We start from the raw sequence: 23,115 nt of genomic DNA on the forward strand, positions 1-23,115 counted from the left end.
TGATACCCATAAGGAGGTTAAATTCTATCTTGTTCTTTTTTATGAGTAGAAAATGGGTCTTGGGGGGAGGGGAACCAAAGTACACTTCATTTGTTGTTCCGAATACATCCTACTTTCTCCTACTTTAGGTCCTTGTTCTCACTCTTCCCAATAAATAGAATGATTTTCCCTCCTATCCCTAAACTTCTCTTGTAAAGATTTCATTCTCACTTCAAGAATGCCATGCCCTCCACTCAACCTTCCTTGATCCACATAACTGAAAGTGTTGCTTTCCTCATCTGATTTTGTACCAGTCCTACAATGAAGTTATCATATTCTTTCTTCTCTTTGGGTACATGTCTATTCATCTTTGGTGAGGAAGTTGCCCTGAGGATTCAAAGGAAAACCCATTGCAGTGCAAATATGCTCATTTTTCAGTGAGCATTTCTTAAGTGCCTACTAAAAGTACTAGGTACAAAAAGACAAAAACAAAACTTCCCTGCCCTCAAGAGGCATGTATTCCATTAGGAGAATCAACAAAATATTATGAAATCATAGTAATCATGAAAGCCTGAACTAATCTTAGAGATCATCAGGTCCAGAGGTGGCAAACTTGAGATCTCCATCATCTCCCAGTGATGCCCAAACTAGATAAAAATGTAATTGGGAAATGTTTAACAAACAAATTAAAATAAAATGAGATAAAGATAATGTTAATTTGTGGTTTTCTAAGTCAATATGAGGAAGCCTGTTCAATGAATGGGTTTATCTCACTCAAAGTGAATATGTTATGAGATCTTAGCCTGAAAGGACTGGAATCTCACATTGTATCCTGGACCATCTCCAGATGTCCTGATGAATATCAGACCACTGGACCCAGATGGTTCAGGAGAAGAAAGTGAGGCTGATGACCTTGCACAGCCCTCCTTCACTCAAATCCAAGTGAACTGCAAGTCATGTCATCATCCTGATGTCATGGTCTTCTTTGAGCAGGAAGAACAAAAACACAATGTGGCAAGAGGGATCTATTTCTATTTGAATTTGTTGCCATTGATCTAGTACAATCTCCTCACTTTAAATATGGGGAACTGATGCCAAGAGAGGTTAAGTGACTTGTCTAGAGTCACACATTTAGTGAATGTCTGATGAAAGATTCAAGCTCAATTCTTCCTGATTCTAAGTCCAACATTCTACTGACTTGGACAATTTTGCAGTGCAATGGAGAGAGCACAGGCCTTAGGGTGAGAAAGACCTACATTTGCTAGCTGTGTGATCCTCGTCAATTCACTTAACATCTCTGTGTTTCAAATTCCCATTCTGTAAAATGGGAAAAATAGTAGCACCTACCTTAAGAGAAGTTAAATGAATTATAATAATAATAATATATTTAAACCATGTAGTAAAATAATTAATTTAACATATGCCAGAACTTTTGAAGCCTTGAAGTGGTACATAAGTGCTAGTGATGATAATGGTCTTGGTGGTGGTGGTGTTTTTGATGGTGGTAGTAGTGGTGTACATAGGAAAATTAAACATAAAGTATAAGTGAAGTAATTTCTAGAGAGAAGATACTAGTAGCTAAAGAGATACTAGAGAGAAGATACTAGTAGTTAATGGTTTCCTGTCAAACATAGCACTTGAGGTAAGCTTTAAAGAAGCAAGTGGTTTGAAGAAGTAAAAATGAAACAGTCCATTTTAATCACTGGAATATCCTGTGTCAAGGCACAGAAACAGACTGCAGATGGAATAAAATGTAATAGGAAGCAATGCAATTTGATTAAAAGGAAGAGTGTGTGACAGAGAATAGTGTGCAATAGCCTATAGTTCTAGTTTGCACCCAAAAAGTAAAAGATTTTAAAAGCATATAGAGAAATTTGTATTTAATCCTTGAAGATCCTTAAGCAAGAGAGTAGCGTTGGTTGTAGACATAACAATTTGAAGGTATGTGGAAGGCAGATTAGAGAGAGGACAGAGAGAATACTGTGAGACCAAATAAAGGGCTTTTACTATAATCAAGGAGACTGATGATGAAAGCCTAAGCTGGGGCAGTAACTGTGTGAATAGAGAAAAGGGGACAAGAATGGGAGATCATTCCCATTCATGTTAATTCTTCTATGCAACATAACTAAGGTGAAAATGTATTTAATAATAAATTACGTGTAGAACCTATATAAAATTGTATGCCAACTTGGGGAAGGAGGAAGGAGGGGGGGAGAAAGGAAGGAGTGGGAGGGGGAAAATACCTGTCATTTGGAAGTGATTGTAGAACATTGAAAACAAATAAAATAATAATAAAAAGACTGAGAGATAATTGTGGAGTTATATTATCTTGTTCTTTTGTGAAGGAAGAATTCGAGATGATTCTTAAGTTGCAAACCTGAATGACTTGAGTAATCATGATGCCTAAAGAATTTAGTAAAAGGCAAAGGTTTTGAGAGAAAGATAATGTGCTCTTTTTTGGACATTAGTGGTCCTACTGAACTGGAAAGATTTACAGTGCGGACTCAGTGGTGGCATATATTTATCTTTTCCGAAGATCAGCCTAGTGAAGTCAGAGATGTATCATCACATTGACCACTGAGTAATGATTGTAGAGAGACTACAGTCTGTTTCAGTGAATTGAGCATTCGTATTAATCAAATCTTAGCACAAGCTCTAATTCAGAATTCTAATCATCACTACTATATTACAAACAGTATTTATGTCATATTTATATTTGTCTCTTCTGTAGAACTAGCAGCGTATATAGCGCCAAATAGATGTTAAATGAATACGATATGAAAACCCCTATCCAAGAAAAGATTTTTGGCAATCGTGATGAACCATCAGTTGGATTTCACCTTCTTGTTTTGTTTTGTTCTTTTGTCAAGCAAATGCATACTTCTTTATGCATCAAACTCAAAAATAAAGTCTATTTTTATAAATTTCTTCCCATGTCATACCTTTAATTCTTATGATTTCATTATCTCTGTTCTTTCAATTTAAATTTAGAACTACAAGACATTTTACTTTCTTGATTTATATGTGGACAATTTTTAACAGTAACAATAGACATTAGAATATTTATAATATATATACATATATGTGTGTATACTACTACTTTTTTTTGGAGAAACACATTGGATTTTGAATATTGTACATGCCATAGAAAAAAACATAAAATGGAGAACTGAAGTACAAGGAGAGTGGACCAAAATACATAAAAGCAAATTAACAGATAAACTGACCCATTTTGTCCATTCATATGGCCACAGCACTGTTTAATGCTCTCTCATGGATGAATCCAATAGCCTCATAATTGGTTTCTTTGCTTCCAGTGTCTCATCTTTCCAATAAAGTTTCCACACAGCTGTAAATAATATAATTAGTACAGATCTGGACATGCCATGTCCCTCTCAAAAAATCATAGTGGTTTCCTATTGCCCGTATATAACAATACAAATGACTCAGCTTGCCATATAAAGGGCGTTGATGATCTGGCTACTACTACTCCCTTTTTCTTTAGTCTAGGTTGACTGTTCAGTTTTCTATTCCTGCAATCCAGCTTTTCATCTCTCAGTTCCCTGAATGTCTAGATTCCACTCCTTTCTCATGTCTACTTCTTTAGAATCCTTCAAATCTCCTTTCAAATGCTACTTCCTACAAGAAGCCTTTATGCCCCCATCTTTCCCTAGTGCCTAAAATAGTCACTTGCACATAGTAAATACATAAAAATGCTTGTTAGATTAAATTAAAAAACAGAAGAAAATTCCTACTGGATGAAAGATTTAGAAAAAAATAGTTATGCATGCTTTCAACTTGGAAGAATTCAAGGGTTTGCAAATATAATTTGTTCTGTATGTGTTACATAAAATATATGGATTTGAGTTAAAACTGGGCGTAGCTTCTGTGTCACAAAATCATAATTTTCTTTTAACAATATAGATGAGTAATTTATGTATATAAATGTCTGTCATATATCTATCTACCTATTTTATTGATATAAATACAAATGTATATCTATATGTGTGTGTATGTGTGTGTGTGTATGTATACACACACTCACACATATATACATATCCAGCTTTGGTTAAATGTCTAATATAGAAAAAAAAGCAGAATGTCCCATCTGAGGTCTAAGGGCATCTGAGTCAACAGGGACCTCAGCTGGCCAGTTGTGTTAGATTACTTAGACACACGTACACACTATACTGAACTTAAATTGCACTAGCAACCTTTTGTCTACCAACCTTGACCACTACCAGCAGATATATTTTTGTTGTATAAGTTCTCCTTTCTCCTTCACCTTCCACAGTTCATTTAAATTTGAAAGAGAGAAAGAAAGAAAAAAGAAAAAGGAAATTAAGGGGGGAAGCAAAAGGGGAAGGGGAAAAGGAAAACAGGAAAGAGTACAATAAAAATACGTGCCCAAGTGGGTATTCCATACAAAGTCTACCTTGTGGATGTATATAAGGACCAAATGCCTGGAGAGGCAGAGTTGTCTAGTAAATAGAGAAAGCCTTGGAATTAAGAAGGCTCAGGTTAAAAGTCCTGCCTCATTTACATAAGAGGAATATATCAATGAATATCTGACTTTCAGTTTACAGAACAGTTGCTGATTGGCATTAGTTGAGGGAGTACTCACAAGAGAAATTCCCAGCAGAGATGACACTACAGGTCCAGAGCAAATCCCTACACACACGCACACATACACACACACACACACACACACACACACACACACACACACACACACACACACACACACACACACAAAATGCCCTTCATTTAGAATTTGAAAATGCTTTCAAATATTTTTCAAATGTTATTTGATTCACATAAGCACCTTTCAAAAAATAGTAAAAGATTATTATGTATAACATATGATAAAATGCTCAAACTAAAGATAACAGGAGATGGACAGACCTTCAAGCTTGACCAGTTTTATACTGTGGTAAAATTCTGTTTCATGTGACTGTAAAAGGCAATTAATTAGAGCTAAATATTCACATTTCAGGAAAACATTTCATTCATTGCTTGAATCAGAAATAACATGTTATAAATAATAAAGTGATTGAATACAATTAATATTTATTTAATGCTTCTGTATAAGACATATATTTGTATATACATAGGAACTCTTATACATAGTCCTTTGCATATTGCTGTAAATCAAAGTTGGTGCTATTGGCCCCACTGTCACTAGGTAGTATGTTGTACCATGTCTTTTTCTAGGCATCATGTCAAGTTTGTAGTGACCCATCCATACCTTTGTCACTTGGTCCTTTGGGGACATAGCAGGAATACTGAATGGGAATATGACATTGTAGTCAGGGAAGAAAAATGAAATCAAAATTAAACCTCTGAACATAAATTAACTTCATCTATTGACAACATTTAACTGACCAATGATGATGTGCCAAAGAAATTGCAAGATACAATTTTCACCAACCTCTAAAAATCTTATTTAAAAAGTAGACCATTTATAGAAAGATCTAAATTCATGTCAAAAGTTAAACTTTAATTCTTTAGAATTAGAATTAGAGCAGAAGAACAAGCAAGAATGATCTATTTTCCTCCCTGAATTTTTGATAACAGATATTTATTAAAGGCTTACTACATGACAGACATTATACTAGTTCTAGAGAGAGGAAGAAAGGTAAACGTTCCTGCCCTCAGAAAGCTTACAATCTAATGGGGGTAAACAACTGTGTGCAAATATGTCTCCATAAAATTGGAAAGAATGTCATTGAGAAGGCACTAATATTCAAGGGGACCAAGAAGGACAAGGTATTGCAGAAGTGCAATTTGTATTTCCTTCAATCATTCCTACCTCATTCTTAACTGCAATAATCTAGACCTAGAAAATAATGGTACCCCCCAAATGGCCAGAATCCTTAAAAAAAATCACAATAGAATATCAGATTATCAGACTGCATAATGTATCTACCTTGACTCATTTTATATTAAGCACCCAAGCTTGATGATGGTGAAGTTAATGGTGCCTAACACTCCCAGAAAGTGGCTCACACTGAGAAAACCTGGCTCATTATGAATTATTTTGTAGCATCAGTCATGTTACGAGGTGACAAGGCTTTAGAAGACAAACATTATGGATCAATCTTCAGAGGCCAGCCCTACATGCAGCCAAAAATGCTCATTGGCAGAACAAAACCGAAAGCTCTTAATGAATTCTGTTTCCTTGGCAGCATACTGTCAAATTATGCAGTAATAGCAAAGAACTAGAAAACCATACCAGGAAAGCAGCATGCCTTGGCAAGCTGACTGACTGGGTCTGGCCTGAGATTCCCAACAAGCTGAAAAGCAGAGCAGTGTTATTAGAATGAGTTAAAATGGTAATACAGTCTAATGGGCTATCCAAGGATGACCCCTAGAGTTCCTGTCAATGGCTAAGCTTATTATGTATTTCATTGCCATCTTTCTGAATAGTCAGTGGGTCAACTAATTACTCTAAGAGGTCAGCAAAATGGCAATATTGACTTTCTAACCTAGGAACCCAATTCCTACTGCACCAACTCATCATCCAGGATTAACAAAATGGATGTATATTTAGTGCAATAACGAAGTAAAGATTAAAGATATTCTGAAGATATGTCCAGATGTCCTGAAGTGGTTGAGGGAATATTGAGTTTTGCTTTCTCATCCAAGATTATCTTAGACTTCATCCTAAACTGGAGAATTATGGTCTTATTTTAAGCCCAAATGATCAGAAAAAATTGAAAATATGAAATGTACTTATATTTTTAGGGAGGGGCAGAAAAAAATCTTCTATGAAAGGGGGATGGTTACATTAATAGTGCATAATTTCCATCTGGTTTTACATTTTCAATTTTAAAGTGATGGTAGTCCAAAAGAACATTTCCCAAATAACTCCATCCAAATGGGCATCTAGACTGTGCAATTGATGGAGTGTTGGACTAGTTGTCAGGAAGACCTAACTTTAAATCCTGCCTCTTAAACTTACTAAGTGTGGAGACTGAGCAAGTTATTTAACCACTCTGTTTCCTCTTCTGTACAATGAGGATAAAATAGTATCTACCTTCAAGAACTGACTTTGGAGTCAGGAAAACTGGGTTCTAGCTCTTTGACCATAAACAAGTCTCAACCTCTCCACTCTGCGGGATTGGATTACAGAAATGCTGTCGATCTGCCTTAGCGGAGGGAGTTTCCATGCCAAAAAATTTGTATATATTGACACAAACACCCATCAAGACAAACACAAATTGCTAGGCAGGGTAGATTGCAAAGGGGAGTACCTGAAGTGAAGGAGGATGAGAGGAAATCGCAAAAAGCAAGAAGATACTGAAGAAACCTTTTCCTCCCAAGTCAGGTTCTGTTGTACAATCCCACATCCAAAGACTTGATAACAAGAGTAAGTAACATCCTTCAACACCCCTAGGTGTGAGAATTTTATTCTCATTAGGCCCCAGGAATAGTTTAGGGGCACACAGAAATCTGAAAATAGCTGCTTGAGGAGGTGGGGAGGAGACTTCCAATCAGAAGAGTGTTCACAAATTCCCAGTTTGGGTTATTGCTAAGTACCACCACCTATACACTATCCAGACAGTACCACTTAAGTTTCATACTCCCTGTAGTTGCAGCAGAACACATGAACAAGGGCTAACAAAGACAGGAGAGAGGAACAGTTTTCCTGGCTTGATCTTAGGAGGAAAACAGATGAAATCAGACTACTAAATAAGGTGTAACAGTGAGACATGGAGGGTAGTTGCATTTTTTATTCCAAATATTTGCCTGCATGCATATTATTACTTGCTCCTTATTTTAGTTACTGCCCAGAGGTAAAAACTACATTACTGAGAAAGAGGGAGAAGGAGGGAGGGGCTGAAGGAGGATGAGAAATAGACACAGACAGACAGAAAGAAAGATGGTGGATGAGAGAGAGAGACAGGGACAGGCAAAGAGAGAGAGAATTTGAAATTGAGCTAATCTATGTCACAATTACATGTCTTATAATATTCAGTATTTAAAATAATAGTGTTTTAAAATTTTAAATACATTTACAACATAATGAATCCACCTATACATAGGCACAGAGGTGGAAGCTTTCCAAAACATTTCTTTCTACTTGGGGTTCAGAAGATGGAAGATTATCAAAACTTGGGATTTTGTTTCTTTTTTAATGTTTACTATCGGTGATTACAAAAATTTTGTCCAATTTTAAGTCTTAGTCTAGATGTGTTGCTGATATTTCTGTAATAACCTAATAACTACCTTGACTAAAATTAATAATTAAAGCTTTATTTGTGCCAATGGTGACCATAGGGGAGAAGAAATTTACATGATACCTTTGTTGTTTATTTCAAAGGAATAGTAAGTTGTACATAGTAGACTTGCAGTTTCTTGTGCAATCTTTTTAAATGTTTCATTATATTGTCATATTATAGAAATGATTGCTTTATTCCATAAATTTAAAATAAAATAAAATTTAAATAATAATTAAGGCTTACTTTGGGGAGGAGGAGGAGACTTTGCCTCAATGTTGTTTATTGCAAGTGCTTTCTTTTGACCTTTCTTTTCTAGGTAATTATTAGTATAATTCACCATTTCAAATTGTGTATAAAGATAAGACTTAAGGACAAACAATTGGTGAAGATCCCCTCACTGAACCCCCAAGCAATTGACAATTATGGTGGAATCTCTCTAATTGAACAGTTGTTTGATTGTCCAGAAGTAAATGTATCCCCAAATGAATCAAATCCTATTTTTTTCTGTCATTTTCCAAATTACTTTCATGGATTAAAAAAAGATTTGTTTAATCAAAATAAATTAAGAAAGTGATTGAAATGAAACTCAAAACATTCTAAATTCACTGAAGGCTGATTATCAGATTATTCATTACTGTGCTGAAGGGAAGGGTGAGCTTTCTACATGTTTTTTAATGCTCTAGCAAATGTTCTCTCTTTAAAAGAAAAACAACGTTGTTCTGTAACTGAAAGTTTTCTTACGCTTTCTCAATAGTATTTTTCCAAGTTATGGTGTGCATGTAGACATAATTTTCTTTTGCCATTTGTAGTTCTTAATTCATGCAAAGAAACTAAAATGGGGATATTAGGGTCGTTATATTTCTTATTTATTAATATAGAAGAAGCTTATTAGCTCTTACAATTCAAAGTGCATTGTATTTTAAATTAACATATTCATGGAGTTTTTTCTGCCTTTTTTACAGGCAATAACTTCCAGCTGCTGTTGTGGATATAGATTTTGCTGCAAGGAAATAACAGTAAGTGTCTATGTTTGTGTAATAACTTCCTAAAAATGATAACATCTTGATATTTGTGACTCTGTACTGCTTGGTTTTTTTTTTTTTTTAAGTGACTATGCCTACATAGCCTCAGTTAATTCTGTGGTAACTCATCCCATAATACAGCCATGTTAATGGTATTTCATATAGAATGTTAGTAGTTTAATGTTAGTGTGTTTTTTAATGGTGTATCAGTTGCATTTCCTCTTTTTGGAGCAAATCTCACTGACTAAATTGAACATCTGTTTTGGAATTTAGCATGTGATTTTCCATTTAAATAAATGATCAGAACACACTTAATATCAATGCTCAATTATCATCAGGCAGAATACCTGGAATGAAACCATGCTTTAAAATATATTACCTTATTGATTTCTAGTTGGATGCATGAAATAATAGTGGAATGATAGTGTGGTAAAAAGAGGAGTGATTTGGGGGTCATAGGATCTTAATTGAAATTCTGGCCATACTACTTACTACCTAGATTTAGAAAAGTCCCTGATCTTCTTGGGGTCTGGACTAAAGAGTAAGCTCAGAGATACCTTTCAAAGTTCAGTCTCAGAATCTTTTATTGACACTTCTGCTTCCTTAAATTTACTTTGCTCATATAGTTATAGGTTGAACATATGACCACTTCCTCTGTTCAATAGAAGATCTGAGAGTGAAATATATATGTATGTGTATATATATATATATATATATATATACACATATATATATATATATATATATACATGTATCCTAATATACAATATGTAGGTATAAATTAGATATATAGATATATTAATGTATATTATTATATTGTATATATTAAGCATTATTAGAAGTAGGAAAGGAATAAGATGGGGAAAATTCCCAGCTTTCTTATACATTTCTTTATGCAAATTTGTTTTATTATTTTATTTGAAAGAAATCAGAAACATCTATATTCAATTTATAACCCCAAATTATATGTCGCAAAGTTAAATATAAGGGAGGATTTGATTAGCTGCCATTTTAAATTGTCTGCATATATCTGTTCCTTTCCTTTGTTTTTCCTGTTTTTGGAGGGGTGGGAGAAATGAGGAAAATAATGATTTCATAAGTCTCTTATTTCGTAGATGTAGGGAAGTCCAGAAAAGATTTCTTTTACCAATGAAGACCGGCACATTTGCTGAAATTTACAGTCTTAGAAACTTGCATTGTAATTGGGGAAAGATACTTTCGAGAAAGAATAAATTTGTCTCCGTTAATATGAGTAATTGAAAGTGTATTATGTTTTCACATCATAAAATTTAGAACTAGGATCTAATGGCCATCTAGTAAAATCTCTACATTTTACAGATAAGAAAACTGATTCCCAGTAATTTGTTACTGCTAGCATGACTGGGATTTGAACTCAGTTCCACTGTCTCTACAATTCACCTTCTTCCACAGCATTGTAAAGGAAAATATTGAAAGATATTAAATGTAACTCGTGTTTGATTAAGCCTGAAGTGAATGGATTCATCATGATGGAATTGCTTAATGAAACTGAAATAAAGTAAATAATTGATTTGTTGAAGATCTCTCCAAAATTTTAATTATTTTTGTAATTAATACTATGAAACATAATAAATTCTTTACTGCATTGTATCCTTACTCCTGTGAAAAGTTACTTAAATTTTAAAACAGATATACTTTCAAATATCATGATTATTACTTTTTAAATTATTTTAAAATTTAAAAACCTTTAGTTGTTCAAAATTGTTTTAAGTGGTTTGAAGTGAGAGTTGTCTTGGTTTTTCAAAATATTTAAAGATAATAACAATGTAGCATCTTGAAATTAAATGTACTTCTGATGCAAATATACCAATGACTTATTTTCTTAGATAGTTTAACATATGATGGTCATGTAAGACACCAGTATTGACATTACCAGTTATGAGGGATTGTGTCCCGCCTTGGGGTTCATTGGTGTCATTGTATTAGGGTAATATGTTATCAAGATGTCATTTTAGTGAGGTACACATTCTAAGTTCCCTTTTCCATAGCAGATACTCTTAGAGGCCATAGTATTTTTCAAATGCTATAATAATTACAGCCTTTCTATCATTAAGCAATCAGAAACAACAAGTCATTACTGTTTGCGTCTGGGAATATGGAAGGTTTCACTTCAAATACTGAATTTTCCTCTTTTTTACATTATCCTAGTCTTCTCCTATGTAGCTGTAATGTCACTTATCCTCTCTTGAGTTCTTAAGGAGAAATATGACATTATGTCACCCACTTATCAAGATAATGGTTTCTAGCTAGAGGGGCTATTTGGCATGTGTTTTATCTGTCCATATACACACAGACTGAGAAAACAATCATTTAATGCATCAAAGGCCAATGTGTTTATTTTACAACATCTATGTTTTCCAGCATGGAGCTATAGGTTCATCTCACAAAAGAAGTCTTGTGAAAAATAAAGTAGATTCTTGGCACCTGTGATAGATTTAGGGCTAGATAAGAATCTATTGATGGAAAATATCTAGATCTATCTAGAATTCATTATTCTTCTTCCTCTTTCTTTTCTTGTAATTGATCCCAAGACTATCCTTCCTCTATCCAAAGACCCTACTATACCATCTGTCCTCTTCAGTGATGTCTCACTTTCAGGAATCTACGGCCTGGTATTAGTTTCCTAGGTTGAAATCTGAAATGTGAGGCAATAGAATAATTGAACTGCTCTTGCAGTCTCCTCTGTGTGTGTGTATGTGGATATGTGTGAGTGTGCTTAATATATCCGTATCTATATAGTACCAATACACACATACAGACCCACACATATATGCCTCCCCTTGGATGATCTACTCCACATCTCCCAAAACAATGGCCTACCAAACTATTCTTTTTCTTATTTCATATCACATAATAGGAAATGGGAAAGGCACTGTGATGAGATTAAAGGAGAATTAACAAGTCAGAAGACATACAGTCTACTAATACAATTTCTGGCACTATCTAACAAGCATTGTGAACCTGCACAAATGCTTAATCCCTCGGGGCCTAAGCTTCCTTGTATATGAAATGAGTGTGTTGAGCCAGATAAATTATAAAGTCTCCTTCTAAGATTATTCACATGACCCTGATTCCATGAACCACAGACGTAATTGTTTGGCTATTCCAGACAATTGATAACGTTAAAATGGTCTCTCTAATGATAAGTATTTTAAATCCTATTTTGCTACTCCATCAGTTCATAATAGCTTTCACATAAGTTCTAGTCATGGTTTCACAGATAGGAAATTCATTATGACTTTAACCTTAGAATAATACCTTTTATATGATACATTGTCAAATATCTATCTATATGTCTTTCTTCTATATATATCTATATATCTATCTAGTTATACAACTTAAGTTATGATAGTATATTATATATAAATATGTAACTTAAGTTATAAGTTAATATATTATAAATAAATTATATGTATGCAACTATATAGACATGTATTGCATGTGTGTATATGTGTGTGTATATATATACATATACACATATATGCACACATATGTGTACTTATACAAAGTCCTGTATCTCACATCACTTCTGAGAAGGGGGAAAGATAAAGGATGCTGATGGAGCAGGAAATCTTGAACCAGGTAATCTTTAAGGTCCACTCCATCTCTGAATCCATGATCTATATGCCTAGAAGGATGGCAAAATATGATTCAAAGTTAGAAAGGACATTAGAGGTCATCTAGTCCAAAATCCTCATTTTCTGTGTTAACAAACTGAGGCCCACATAGGTGAAATGACTTCCTCAAGGTCACACAGCTTGTAAACGGCATAGCTGGGATTTGAACTTAAGTCCTCTGACTCCAAATTCAATCATAGCTACCGTATGTCACCACATAGGTTGTTGCCACTGCATATTCGTTCCATCCTATTTTTTTTAGTCCAAAAAAATTGTTTTATAACCTTTCATGGTGTAATTGTTACATGGTATAATTCTGTTCATCAGCTGATTAAAAGGTAAACAGAACAGTAATATATTCGTTAGTGGCACATGGATTTGCATTTATCTCTTGCACATTGAGAGCCACCAGCCTAGAATTTTCAGTGTATACACATTGTCAGTATATTTCCAAAAGTCCACTTGCATGGTTTGTTTAGAGTGCTGCAATACTAACAGTATTGCCCCTCAACGCTGTAGTTGTAGTTGAGTTGTAGGCACAAGAGGAGTGTGTGGGCAGACGAAACAGCCATGAGTAAGTTGCATGAAATAGTAAGACTTTCATCTTCCCATGCTAGCTAAACTGTACGGTTCATCTGCCAGTGATACAGTTTAGTAATAAATATTTTTAAAGTAATACCAGCTCAGTTTTTTTTAAAGCTTCACATAATGGTCACACCCTGCTTTTTGCCAAAATTGGCAGCAAATCTACAGCAATTATATGGTGAAATACAATATTTTTTTCTTTATTACATATATATTTGACTGATATTTAGGATATTAAATTCCAATAGAAATAGAAGAATTTTACAATCTGAATATAAACTTCTATAGAGGGACATTTTTTAAACATAATTGTCTTAGATATGAAATTCAGACACACACATATATTTAAAATAGCAATTTTCATCAACAGAGCCAACTGAATGAGCAAGAAGAGTTAACATAACATATAATTCGGGAATAATCAATTCATCTGTTTGATAAGCTTAAGTTTTCAATAACACTTAAAGTGATTAAAGTGCCGAGGATCTATAATTCAAGGACACTTTGGCATAACCGAGGGTCATAACTAAGACCTACTCTGTTAAGTAGTATCCATTATCTATAGGGAACAGAAAGGGGAGGAAAATACCAAAGATGGCAGATCAAAGGAGAAAACGAACATTTCTCCCAAATATCCAAATTACTTTCAAAAACCACCATTTCCATCTGTAAAGCTATAACTAAAACCCAGTGTTGTCAGTTTCCTTTAAGAGATCATAACCTTTGAAATTTCCACTGCTCTAGTATATGTAGGAAATAGTTCAGTCCCTTTCAGCCTTGAAGATGAATGTAACTCTCCAGAGCATCAGGCCATACCAATACTGATGCCAGATGATAAAATAGCTTATTTATGTGCAAAATATCTTCTCATTTTTAATGGGGGAAGGGAGTTACTCTTCATTTTAATTATGTAATGTCTACTAGTTTTAGCTTCTATATTGTGTGATCAGCACATTTTTCACCTGGTGACATGCTCATTAGATTTCAATATGTAAAAGTTGCTTCATTTCATTGATGTGGATGGACCTTCCAGTGATGAGAATCACAACCCTTCCCTACCTTACAAGATAATCTTCATAACTTACTGTAGCTGAAATATTTCATCATCTTTCACCTCCCTCTGGTAGCCCACTTTTTCATAATGATGCTTGCTCTCCTTTTTTGGAAACCAGATTCACAGTAAATCGCCAGACCCATATTTGAAACTTTAAAAATTTGTTTTGTTAGCACACACAGTCTTTGAGAATTCAAGGTCGATGTCACACTAAAGAGGGGCACTGGAATCAGACTAAAATGAAAAATATTCCTGATAAACAGAGGAAATGATGGTTTTCTTAAGAGTATTTCTGTAAGCATTAGGGAGAAGTTATCAGTAGTGATGATGATGATGAGTATATAGTGCTTCAAAGTTTCCAACATGTTTTCAAATCTTCTGTTTTATTCCTCACAACAGCCTGGTAAAGGAGGTGCTATTTTTATATTCACTTTATAGAAGGTGAAACTGAGACTTACAGAGGTTTAGTGACTTGCCTATGGCCATGCAGTTATTAAACATCAGAACTCAAGTCTTCCTCACTCCAAATTCAGTGCTCTATTAACGGTACTACCCAGCTGCCTCTGATGAAAGCAATTATTTTTTTTAAGATAAAACCTCTTTTCTGATTTCTATTTTTTTTTTATTTTTAAAATTTAGTAGTATTGACTGAACAGTCATACTCAGTTATCTTTTGGTCATCACAAATTCAATATGTCTAAACCAAAAGGCAGTCATCTTCGCCACCCTACCCTCTTCTCCCCCACCAAATATACCACTGTCACATTCTACTCTGTGTCAGTGGTTCAAATGTCTTTATAGTTATGCACTTTGCAATGTCACAATTCTTTTTTACTTTTTTCTCTAAAATGTCATATATTAACAGTAACCAAATTCTGCTGATTATCAATCTACGAGGCACTCAATTGATCCTATTCTCTTATCTCATTCCCATTTTCCTTATACAAGTCTTCATGATTGCCTACTTGGAGAATTATAATAATCCAGTAGATGATTTTCCTGCATCTACTTTCTCCATTCCCATCAATCACCATACTATTATCACAGTAATCTCATTTTCATCTCTTCTGTGTTAGTTCTTATACTCATATATATCTACATAATAGTCTAAATTCCTAGACTTATTTTTGCATTACTTTACTAAGTAAATCCTCCCCTCCCACCAAACTAGTCTAAATCATTCTTTCTGCAAATCAAAAATGAACTTTCTCTTACTTCCTACTTTTTCCTTAGTCTGGAATGCCATTCTATTTCACCTTGTTAGAGCCCTTCTGTCCTACAAGGGTACAATTCAATCCTCATCTCCCAATCCAAAAAAAGCAAACAAACAAACCCAAAACCTCTATCTCATTTCCCCTAAACTCAGAACCTTTTATTGTCTGTACTTCTTATCTGACATGCAATCAACTGTAGTATTAGGAAATGTGTGACTTTTCCTCACAGTGAATATGTGTCAGAGACAGGACTTTGTGATTTTCCTAACTCTAAGGTCAGTTTTCTATCCACTCTGTCATGCATTCTCCTAACAAGGGAAGCAAAAGTCCTAACATTAAAATAATCACCAATGAATCAATGTAACAGTATGCACCTGACACACAGGGAGGACCTGCTATCACAGGTTCTTTGATTTGCTTTTCTAAAAGGAAATCCAACTTTTGAGAGGCTAACAATCTATTTTAATCAAGCACATGTCTCATTCACTTAGTTCAGGAAATCAACAGACAGCACTTCCAAACTGACATAAGCAATACCTAATCACAAATTAACTGACAAGTCCAACTGTCTGACCATAGTTGCCAGAGAGGGAAGCACCAACCTTGGGAGTTTTTAAAGCTGGGGGGGTGGGGGGAGAGGGGCTTCTTAGCATCTTCCTACAGTCTCATCTAGCACACAAAGCTTCTTTACAATAAGCCCCAAAGCAAAACCTCACCCTCAGAATATTTATATCTTTTTTAGAGCCAGAGGGTTCTTGAAAACCAGTGCCTCATTAACAAAAGGGGTGGGTCTTCTTACAAATCTTCCCTGATGGGCAGGCTCATTAATGGGTGGGGAAGATCTTTCATCACATTAGCAATACAAATATATATTCAGTTTCTAGTTAAAGAAATTCTTGTTTCTGTACTTTACTCTTAGTAAAGACTCTGGGTTGATAAAGGCAAGATTCAATCAGAGGCATTATATTTCTTGATTATACTAAAGCAAAAACAACAAAAGATTCTACTTTGCTTGCCCTTACAATCAACCACTTATAAAGCAGTACTCACTCAAACACTCCTTTCCCACATAACGAGGGTATTTAATCTCCCTTTTCCCCACCCATCACCATCAATATCTTTGGAGGTTTTTCTCTAATTTTGTGAAACAATTCAAAAGAGAAAGATTAGAGCATCAAAGACAGAGTATTTATTAACCACTTTATTTCAGGCTTTGTGCTGTTTGGTTAGTCAAATACATGTAAACAGGACAGTATTTACCCTTTAGAGACATATTCCTATGTAAACAGCTGACAGAGAAAGGGGAGCTTGAAAAAGGATTGGAAGATGGCTATTGTGGAGGAATAGAAGTCCAGATTATGAATCTGGTCAGGAGCAAAATGAAGCTTAGCTAGAGAATTCTCTGAAATAGAGGTCTACACTAGGGTATCACCAATAAGAAGAGGGGAGTTTCAGAGCAATTTTCACCAAGGTGGAAAGGAGGAAGGGAAATTATAACTTAAATTTAGTTAACTATGGTTAAAATAACATTTATTTTCATAATTTTAGGTTCATTTTTAATATATTGTCTGAACCAAGCTTTTCCTTCTCCCTACCCTGTAATACCTACTATAAGGAATATTGATGGTATAGTGGATAGAGATCTGGAATGGGGGAATGTAGAGCACCTGAATTCAAATATGAACTCAGATGTTTACTAGCTAGGTGACCCAGTGCAAGTCACTTAATCTCTGTCTTTCTCAAATATCTCAATGTAAAATTAGGATAATAATAGTCAGCCAGGATTGTTGTGGGGATCAAACGTGCCTAGGCTTATCTCTATGAGGTGACTAATATAGAATTCATTGGACAATTATATGGTCATCTAGAAATCAAAACTTTTCTTTTTGTTGGTTATTTTTAGGCTTTCATAAATTTAAAGTGTCTTGAGCCAGAGTTGTGATGGAACCACCTCACACTGTCTCTTAAGAGTGTTTTGTTGTCTCCCAAAATTGTGAAGGTCAAATGAGATAATTGTAAAGTACTTAGCAAAATGCCTGCCACATAGTAGGAACTATATAAATGTTAGCTGTTATTATTTTCAGCTTGAGCCCTTTCATCTAGAAAATCAGCAAATGTGGCAAATTAGGTTTTGATTTATTATTTTTTGATTGTCTAGATTTAAGAAAGTGATGGAGGAAAGTGTTTAACAATACAGATTAAATGGTCTGTGGTCTTAGAGAACTGATTGTTAAACACCAATGTACTCATAGGAATTCAAAATGTATACCACATACCTGTGATTTAACTGAAGATTTTCATTTGGGTGATGATATGGACCTTCTCCTTCCCTGAAATATCTCAATCTATAGACTTATGCATAGGTTGTTGTTTTAGTATTTTACATAAAAACTGATTTCAACAATAATCAAGTAAAGGAAGGTTACAGTGACTGTATTTTAGATAACGTATTTCAAACTAAATCAGTGAAGTGCTACATCAGTATTTTTCTTGGTTCCCCTGGTTGTTAGGGTTTTCTTTGCAAATGTAAAATTCACAGCTGATAATTAAAATAACATCATCCTTTTTTTTCTAAACTAATGAATGATGCTAAATCATTGTGATGGCTATGTGAGAACTTAATATTCTTATGATATTCTTATGTTAAGAAATAGATGTCACAGACTAGTGTTTATATTTTTTTTTACAATCAGCATTAGAAAAATCAGCAGAGATAAAATATTTAAGTGTTATTTTAAAGATATAACCTACCAGTAAAAGACATGTAATTGAGCTTAGACATAGCAGAATGGAAGCTTGTAGTAGGCAGGGACTTTTTAAAAATCTTATCTTTGCAACATCAGTGTTTGCACTTAAATAGGAACTGGATAAATGTTAAATCTTCATTTTTTTGTATCTGCAGTATATTATTCCTGGAAAAGTTGCACGCTAGTATTCTGAGAAAGCTGAGCAGAAAAAGATAGCTTTATTATATATTTAAAAGGAATAGCAAATTATACATAACAGATTTGAGGTTTCATGTACAATCATCTTTTTTTTTCTGTTCTATGATGTGAAAATGCTTGTTTTATTCCTTAAGTTCAGAATAAAATAAATATTTTTTTTAAAAAAGCAATTTCAGTGAATTCCTACATGGTGCAAATACCATATTTTGATTTGTTTTCTAACTTTGGCTTTTGATTCTCTGTATTAGCTTTTCATAAATTAGGAACATGTCCACTTATAGTCAAATTCAATGGGTTGACACAATTTTAACATTGGTGAAAACCTGAAAATAAGTTGCTACAGAAGTCTTATTGCCAGGAACAAAACAATGCTAGTTGCTTCAAAAGAAGTCTTTTTCCAGGATTTTAAATTTGATGATTCTGTGACTAGTGAACCTTGATTCTCAGAGTAACCACCATACCACTATGATTCCTCGCTTTGGGAGGTCATGGAAAGAAACTGACTCCATTTCTCCCCAATTCTATCTTGTTCAATGTCAAATGCAACCAGAATCCCAACACCTTTGTATTTATTAATCTTTCATACAATAATATGCATAAAAGTCCATCAAAATACATTGATCACCTGATGTGTACAGAAAATATGTGAGTACTAAGTTCTGGAAACCAGAATAGATTATTGGTCCGTAGTAAGAGACCGCTTATGTAGAACGAATTGAAGGGTCCTTGAAAAAGCCCAATGCTCAAAAATTATATTTTCCATGGGACTACCACTAATACAAAAATACAGCTGAGACTTAGTCTTATGGCTTCAAGTTTGTTTTCTTTTCTTTGAACTAATTTATGGCTTCATTGGCATAGGATACTCCATCTACCAATCACTTCTTCTAAAAATATAAACAGGCACCTTCTCTTCAGCTTATAGCCTTAGAATGTGCCCAGAAAAATGTGAAATTAAGTGACTTCTCTTGAGTCACATCCTCAGTATGTGAGAGATGTGACTTGAACATAGTCTTTCCAAATGATATGGACTATCTAGCCACACCAAGGCTGACCTTTAAAGCATTTTAGACCATCAAACCCCTTTGAGAATTATTTTCCTTAAAAATTATAAATACCCTGAGAAAGTCTGATGTAATAAAACTTACCACTCATCATCATTTTAGCATAAGTTAGCAATTTCTTCTTAATTAGTTGAGATGTTTTGATGGAGCAAAGATCAGAGAAGAGGCTCACAGAGTCCTAAGGGAAAGCATAACAGTTGTAGGTGATCACTCCAATTCAGAAGAATGTCCCATTATGTTGTAAATGCTTATATCAGTGAGTAGGTTTCCCAGAGTGAGTTGTACCACAATGTAAAATGAAATCAGAAATAATGCCAGTTAAATAATAGGGAGAAAATGACAGTACCTCACAATCTTAAAACTAATCTTGTCAGAATCAATTAGAAGTAATGATAGAATCAAAGAGGTGAGAGAAATGAAATATAAAGACATAGAAACATGGTTTTTCAATAGTTTTCTTACAGTTTTAAGATCTTAAGGCTCAAAACTGCACTGATTTTTAGGAAACATATTTACAAGAACTATGATTCTTACTGTCCTGTATATGATGGATAAAATACATAAAAGGAGAGTGGAGGTAGCTATGTAATTTCATTGACTGCTCCAGCCATACAGGTACAAGGTAATGGTGCATTAGAATAAGGTTGTGGCCATGGGAATAGAGAGGAAAGTAGGTGAAAAAAATTGTTGAAGTTTTAAAACCGGAAATCTGGTTTGGGAGCAGAGCAAAGAAAAGAAAGAATTCAGAGACTTTTTTCAAGGTTGTAAGATGAGGGGTTAGTAGAAGATAGTGAGAAATACTAAAGATAAAGGGCAGGTGGGTGGTGACAATGATGATTCTTTGGCAAACTTTAGTAGTTTGTTAGCTTAATTTTTCTCATTAATGTCTGCATTGCCTTTACTGCTGCTATTAGAAACCCAACTATGTCTTCTTAGCCTATGCACTCTTCAAGCATCCTTCTTTGAATCCTCTGTAGACAACCTAACCTATATCCTGAAAGCCATTTGTGAATTTTCCATCATTTATTTCTCATTCTTGGGGGTAGAGCCCAAGACTTGGAGTCAGAGAAGAGAGGGAAATGAGTATTGCTTGAACTTCACTCATCAGATTTGGTTCAAGGAGGGAATAACATCCACAGGTATAGAAATCTAACTTGCCCCATAGGCAGTAGGAGGGGAAAGGGAAAAGAAAAGGGAGAGGATTAATAAGAGAGAGGGAAGACTGAGAAAGGCAGTGGTCAAAAGCAAAGCTCTTTTGGGGAGGGAAAGTGAGAAAGGAGAAAAAGACGCATAGCCTTGGAGTGGGGTGGAAAATAGGAAGGAGAGAAAGACACAGACAGTAATTATAATTGTGAATATAAATGGGATCAACTCTCCCATAAAACAGAAGGGGATAGAAGAATAGATTAAAAACCATAATCTTACAATATGTTGTTTATAAGAAAAACATTTGAAATAGGGGGATACACACAGAGTAAAGTTAAAAGTCTGGAGCACAATCTATTATGCTTCAGCTGAACCAAAAAAGCAGTGGTAGCAATCCTAATCTCAGAGAAAGCAAAAGCAAAAATATGTCTAATTAAAAGGGATAAGGAAGGAAACTATATCCTCCTAAAAGGCACCATAGACAATGAAGTTACTAAACATATATACACCAAGTGATATAGCATCCAAATTATTGGAGGAGTAGTTAAGGGAGTCACAAGAAGAAATAGAGAGAAAAACTATACTAGTGGGAGACCTCAACCTTCCCTCTCTGAACTAGATAAATATAGTTTTATACAGAATAAACAAATCTAGTTTTATTCAGAATAAACAAGAAGTTAAGGAGGTAAATAGAATTTTAGCAAAGTTAGATATAGTAGACCTCTGGAGAAAATTGAATGGGAACAGAAAGGAATATACCTTTTCCTCAGTGATAATAGCACCTATACAAAACTGACCATGTACTAGCACATGAAAACCTCACAATCGGTAGAAAAGCAGAAATATTAAATGCGTCCTTTTCAGATCATACTCTCTTTTTGTTTTGTTTTGTTTTTTTCTCATGGTTCCTCCTATTAATTCTAATTCTTCTATACAACATGACTAATGTGAAAATATGTTTAATAAGAATATATTTGCACAGCCTATGTTAGATTGCATGCTGTCTTGGGGAGGGGAAGGAGTCAGAGAAAATTGAAAACTAATGGAAGTGAATGTTGTTGAAAGCTAAAAATAAATAAATTTTTTTTAAAAAGACTTGGAATCAGGGAAACTTGGTTTCCATCTTGCCTCAGATACTTTCCAGCCATGTGATTGGGTAAATCATTTATAATCTTTGTGCCTCATTTTCCTCATCTGTAAAATTAAGGGCTTGTACTCAATGGCATCTATTGTTCCTTCCAACTCACTCTATCATCATATGACCTCTGCCTCCTTTTCGAACTACACATTTTTATTCATCATGATTTTTGTGCCAATTTTCTTTTTATATATTTGTTTTTAAATAAATCAAGATTTACAACTATAGGTTTGGGGGAGACTCTGTGGGGAGAGAGGGACAGAGACAGACAGATAATGAGTGGGAATAATATATGTCTGAGTCTATGTGTAGGTATGATGGAATATAGCTACATAAATCATAAACTGTTATGTGAGTAAACCATTTGAAACAGTCCTTCATTACTATATACTTATGTTAGACTTCAATAGTGTCTAAGTTGGAGCTTCAAGACAATCCATTTAAACCTTACTCGTAGTATTTGGCCCTCTCTTTTAATATGTAATTTTTCTTTTAACTTATTTATTTTGACTAATATTTTTTTCTTTCCCTGCCTCATCCCTCTCCTCACTGGAAAGCCTGAACTGGTCATGTTCAAAAGCCTAGCTGTCATTCTGCATTCTGAGTCCGTGTCAGGAGGTTGATGATACATTTCATGACAAGTGCTTTGGAATCATGACTGGTCACTGAAATGATGAGAATACTCCAGTCTTTCAAAGTTATTTCTAATTACAATGTCATTGTTACTGTGTAAACTGCTCTGGCTCCACTCATTTCACTCTATATAAATTCATGTAAGTCTTCTCAAACATCGTTGAAACTGTTCCTTTCATCATTTCTTAGAGTATGATAGTATCATATTATATACGTATGTATACATACATGTAGACATATGTGTATGTATATTCATAGCCATTTCTAATAAATGAGTACCCCCTTAATTTCTGGTGGTGGGGAGTGGGGTTTGTTACTAAGATAAGAGCTGCTATTGTAACCTCAGTCTCAAATCTCATTAATATGGGACTTCTGGCTGGAAGAAAACTCCAAAAAGACCAAATAACTGAAGTTCTCCTACTCTCTCCACCTCCACTCTGCCCCTGACTCAGAT

General features: G+C 34.5%; 1 protein-coding gene across 4 annotated transcripts in view; it reads left to right on the forward strand.

The window, feature by feature from the left end:
* The window catches only part of TENM3 (teneurin transmembrane protein 3), a 3,393,579-nt gene that overhangs the window by 1,037,952 nt on the left and 2,332,512 nt on the right, over nucleotides 1-23,115 (forward strand). For all 4 annotated transcript variants that reach the window (XM_072622672.1, XM_072622671.1, XM_072622669.1 and 1 more), the window contains one exon: nucleotides 9,167-9,220. The gene's annotated coding sequence lies outside the window, so the exon portion shown is untranslated. The remainder of the gene's footprint in view (nucleotides 1-9,166; nucleotides 9,221-23,115) is intronic.

The sequence above is a fragment of the Notamacropus eugenii genome, chromosome 7, assembly GCF_028372415.1.
Source record: "Notamacropus eugenii isolate mMacEug1 chromosome 7, mMacEug1.pri_v2, whole genome shotgun sequence".
Taxonomy (NCBI): Eukaryota; Metazoa; Chordata; class Mammalia; order Diprotodontia; family Macropodidae; genus Notamacropus; species Notamacropus eugenii.